Raw genomic sequence first — 5,368 nt, 5'->3', positions numbered from 1 at the left:
CCACCACTGGCTTGGTTGCTGCCACACTGTCTAGTAATAAATGAACTATCAGAGGGAGTATTGGTATTGCATGGTCCCAGTCTGAGGCTATTACCATTTCACCTCATCATCTTGGAAAATGCAATGCTTGCAATGTAAAAACAACAGTGATGCTTCGAGGGATGACTTGCAGACTGTGTACACCAAACGAGAGAGAAGTGCTCATTCATTGGACGAAAAAGGGAATTGTGCCATAAGACCCAAGCACCGCCCTGGAAGGGTGAAGCAGCGTAAGTAAGGTGGCAAAGGAACTGACATATTCTGTGGGATTTGTTATGTTTTAATTATCCTACTCTTCTTCGGAGAGGAATTGCCATAGCAACTCTTCTGTTGCATAACTCTGCCTACTTTTCTTCTTCTTACCGATTCCAGAACAAAGATGTTAACTGTGGTTTATTTTAACTACTGTACTTGTTTAAATAGCCTTTTGAAGCAACTGTGCGATTAAGTGATTAGAAGAACTTACAGGACATGCTTACAGCAAATGGAAGATCCCCTTTCATTTCTGGAAGAGGTTTTTCATAGGGGTATAGGAAGGAGGAAATGGCCAAAATTGCTTTCCCCAGGCAGCTGAGTTTTACTCATGGGAACTCTGGGACCCGCCCAGGAATATTAATACCCAATAGTCCTGGCCATTTTCATGCAGTTTCATCTAGTCATCATTAGTGGCCACCAGCTAGAGTCTAGTTTTGAAAGTATCGTTGTAAAACATGCTGGAATTATAGCTTTAGGTGCTCTCAAGATTAAAAGGGAAATGTATTTGGCAAAGCAGACTTCTTGGGAAAGAAGGAAGCAGTGTCACTTCCAGACAACCTGTTTATTGGGCATTGACTTTGATTTAATTGTGGGGAGGTTAGATGTTTTCTCCTGCTCCGGAGGCTAGGAGCCGAACCAATGGATTCAAGTTACAAGAAAGGAGATTCCAACTAAACATCTGGAATAACTTTCTGACAGTAAGAGCTGTTTGGCAGTGGAACAGACTTACACAAGAGGCAGTGGTCTCTCCTTCCTTGGAGGTTTTTAAGCAGAGGTTTGATCATGTATGATCTAGGTGAGATTCCTGCATTGCAGGGGGTTGAACTAAATTAAGGTTACCAGAAAAGAAGAGAAAAAAGAGAAGTAATATCTTCTCTTCTGTGGTCTCCTCTGTTGCATGACCTTCCTCTGGGCCCCAGCCTGCTCGCTGCCATGGAATAGGCTGGAGTCGGTCCTGGGCTCGGCCACATGTCCTTGCCCTCCCGGTGCTCTCCTACTCGTGTTAAACAAGTGTTATCCCACACTTTCCAGTCACTAACAAAACTGGTTGACATATCATTAAAAGTTTGGGGACTTACCAGTATTGTCAGTCCACCTTTGCGTTCCTTTTGAATTCTGAGTATCTATGAAAATGCAGGAAGAAGAAAAGTGAGTCGCGCCTACATTTATTCAAGGCATAGAGTCAAAGAGTTGTGGATCGTCCAGTGCAGTATTTTCAAACTTGGGCCTGTTTTGGGGCTACAATTCCCATCATCCCTCACCACTGGTTCTGCCAGCTAGGGATCATGGGAGTTGTAGTCTAACAACAGCTGGCGACCCAAGTTTGGGAAATACTGATCTTACTAGAGAAGGTAGGGATCCTTTAATGAAAGCAGCACCTTGCAGTACTAGCAGGACTAACTAATACTGCTACGATGTAAGGATGCAAGTTCAGTTTGTCCCTTGCTGAAGTCACTTCAGACCCTGGGCCTTTCCACAGAATATACTACCAACTCAAAAGTCTTGGTTAAAGACTAACACATTTATTGTGGCATGTTTTGTGGACTTTTTTGTTCACTTCCACCTGCCAGGTGAAAAAAAGAAAGGCAGGTTCTGTATTTTAAGCAGGCAAACATTCAACAGGTTGAAGCACTCTTTCCATGGCTGGTAACAGTACAGAGACTTACCAAGTGAGTAGCAGGGAGTAGTGATTTAAATGTAATTTGGCATATAGCAAACCAGACGATAGAGGTTGTTTATCTAAACAACTTTGAAATGAGGCAGGTGGGAGAGAAATCCTTTCTGAAGGCCTTGCTTGTTTACATGCCACAATTAATGTGGTATTTTACGGCAAGCGATAATCTTCAATTAGCATGCTTTAATAATGAGCATGTAATCAACACTTGGTCAATAATCTTCCCCTAATTATATGGGACTTCAACTACTAAACCCTCCCTAAATCTTCATGGTATTTCAATCTCGAGAAATGGTATTTCAATATCGTCTTAACAATTCCATGTTGTCATTGCAATGGCCTTTTGTTCCCGGGCTTATAAAATGTTTAAAAGCCAAGATTTCAGCCAAACCACACCTGAGCCAATCCTCATAATTGTATCAGCTTCCCCACCTCATACTATTTGCATTTTTTTAAAAAAAAATCCCTCATGTTAAATGCAAAAGAAGAATTTAGTATCAAGTCTAGTTATACCCTAAAGACAAATGCCTCAAATGGTTGATGGTGCTCAGTTAAATGTGGTAGTATAAGAAGGGTGTGCATTGAAATTAAGCAATCCTTCTACCCTTGTTGCTCTGTTTCGTACCTCAGGAAAAGAAAGCTAACTTGTCATGAGAACATTTGATGTCATTGTAGCTTAGAAACTGAAACAGATTTCTTATCCTCAGCATGAATGCATCTCCCCATCCCTAGAGGCAATTAGAACGTCAGCCTGATCATCACAATGACAGACGTTGCAGTCCAAAGTCATCCTTCCAGATGTTTGGACTCCTAACTTCCATCAGCCCCAGCTGTCACGGCCATTTTGGTCTCTTAACTCCCTTCAGCTGCAGCCAACACAATAGGGTTGGCTAGGGCTCATGGGAATTGTAGAGCAAAACACCTTGAGGGCAGTAGGTTGGCGAAAGGTGTGTTAGACGCTGACAGCTGCTAACAGCCATGCAACAGTGTTGACACCAGCAATGCATGACATCTCAGCTTTCAAGCACTGTCTGTGGGTGAGCATTATTTTAATTTCGTTCAACCCAAAATTCCATGAGGGGCCGTGTTCGAAAGGAATCCTTCCTTTGCAGAACCATGCTTCAAGGATCCTCTGGTCTTCTGCATCTGCCCAACCTTGATCACAGCAAGAATGGGGATTGCTTATGCTGGCTAACAGTCAGGGGATGATGGGAGTTGTAGTCCACAAACACTTGGAGGTCCACTCAGACTCTTGCATCCTGGTTCTATGGCCTTCTTGTGGAATATCTTGTATGGCTCCGGTTGAGAGCTATTATGATCAATTTTCAGAGCAAAACTACATGGCAGCCCCGCCCAGGCAGCTACTTGAAAGAACACTGGGCTCTTTAAGAGGGGTTTTAACCCTTTCATCTGTTAATAATTGCTCCCACCACCCACCCCAAACCGGGATGTTGAAAAGCCGGAGAGATGGGTGAATCGGAATGGATCCCTTTATGAAGAAAAGGTGGCCTGCTACCTACATAAGGGCTCTCTTACAACAACTGTGTTTAGGATTGCAGCCACATGGCCTGCTGACAAGAATTTTTTAGGCTGTGATCCTGCAACCAGCTTGGCTGGTGGGAAATCCTCATGAATTCAGACGGAGCCTGTTGAGGGGATGCACACAGAATTGCCTTGCTAAAGGACAGAAAAGTTTTATACAAATATATTGTTGCATTTATGTTTTTGTACAGAAAAAGAAAAAGAAGAGCATAATCAGGGTTAATAAAAATGTGGATAATGCAGAGATTTCCTTCTAAAATATCCTCGTGTGTATGTAACCCCTGTCATTATTTATTACTACTGCTACTACATGACTTTTCTTTAGAAGGTTTTTCTCCATTCCGCCTTTTCCACCATCCCAGCTTGGGGGAGGATGTGTGGCAGTGGAGGGTGGGAAAGATGATTAGCAGAGGAAAGGGTTTTAAAAACCCTCCCCCAGAGCCCCCATCTTCTTCCAAAACAGCCGCACGCCTTGAGACCGGATTGCGTGCGGAAGGCGCGGGGTTGGCGCGCGATTGCACCCGGGAACCCTGAGAGCGCCTTAAGCCAGGCCACCCTAGCGCCGTCGGAGAAAGGGGGAGCAGCTTCGTAGTGGGGCAACCTTCTTCTTCCAGAGGATGGAAGCCGTAGCCCAGTACGATTTCCAACCCCGCAACTGGGACGAGCTCAGCTTCCGACGGGGCGACCTCCTGAAGGTCTTGGAGCGAGATTCCGAGCCTCGCTGGGCCAACGCGGAGCGGGGCGGGCGGGAGGGCCTCATCCCCGAGAACCGCATCGCCTTCAAGCCCCACCCCTGGTTTTGGGGCAAGCTCCCGCGGGACATCGCCGACGAGGCGTTGGCCAGGCAGAGCTTCGACGGCGCGTTCATGATCCGCGAGAGCGAGAGCGCTCCGGGCGGCTTCTCGCTCTCGGTCAAGACGGGGCCCGACGTGCAGCACTTCAGGGTCTTCCGAGACTTGAGCGGGCACTACTACCTCGGCGCGGCCGCCTTCAACTCTCTGAACGAGCTGGTGCAGCACCATCGGACGACCTCCATCTCCCGGGACAGAGTCATCCTCCTGCGGGACATGGAGCAGGGCCCTCGGTACCCGACCTACGTGCGGGCGCTCTTTGACTTCCGGCCTCAAATGACGTGCGAGCTGGGCTTCCGACGTGGAGATGTCATTCGGATCCTGGACGATTCGGACCCCAACTGGTGGAAAGGAACCTGCGAAGGGCGGAGGGGCATGCTGCCCCACAACTTCGTGGCCCCAGTGAAATGGGATGGGTGTAGCACCGGTGGTGGGGATGCTGGTGTGCGGGAGAGGGGATTCACTTGGCCTTCCACCTCCCATCAGCTCTGACCATGGGGGATGCTGGCTGGGGGCTGAAGGGAGTTGTAGGTGGGCTTCCTCTGGAGGAAAGGGGAAGCAAACAGATTCCCCACCCCCTGGCTTAAACACACACACACACACACACACACACACAAGTCTTAACTGGCACCAATTCATTGGACTCCTGCGTTTTCAGTCTTCTTTTAAAGTCCATTGTGAGCTGCTCTGAAAGGATTAGAGGTGAGAAAGGTGGAGAGAGAGGGGCTCCCCTTTGCTCGCCCGCTCTGCCAGGTCACAGGGCTGTTTTGAGACATTTTGGACAATAGCCAGATCAACCACAAGGACAATTGTTTCCTCTCTCCTTCAATTTGTGGTTGAACACATTCTGGTATTTATTTATTTTTTCCACAAAGCTGTGTTGTTTTTAAAAGTTTCAGAAGGCGGTCCAGAGCTTTTCAGGTTTTGTTGTCCCCTGATTTGTGTAAATTCTTTTTAGCGGGTGATGGAGAGAAACGCAAGTTTTAGCATGAAATAAATTGACCAG

General features: G+C 46.9%; 1 pseudogene across 1 annotated transcript; it reads left to right on the top strand.

Annotated features, from left to right (window-relative positions):
- The first annotated feature begins 3,528 nt into the window (after positions 1–3,528).
- Positions 3,529–5,007, top strand: LOC309366676 (growth factor receptor-bound protein 2 pseudogene; annotated as a pseudogene). Its single transcript has one exon. The product of its transcript is annotated as a growth factor receptor-bound protein 2 pseudogene (transcript).
- The last annotated feature ends 361 nt before the right edge of the window (positions 5,008–5,368 follow it).

This window comes from Podarcis melisellensis (assembly GCF_964234715.1).
Source record: "Podarcis melisellensis genome assembly, chromosome: 3".
Classification (NCBI taxonomy): Eukaryota; Metazoa; Chordata; class Lepidosauria; order Squamata; family Lacertidae; genus Podarcis; species Podarcis melisellensis.
Note: the sequence above shows the minus strand (reverse complement) of the source record. Positions and strands in the feature narration are given on the sequence as shown.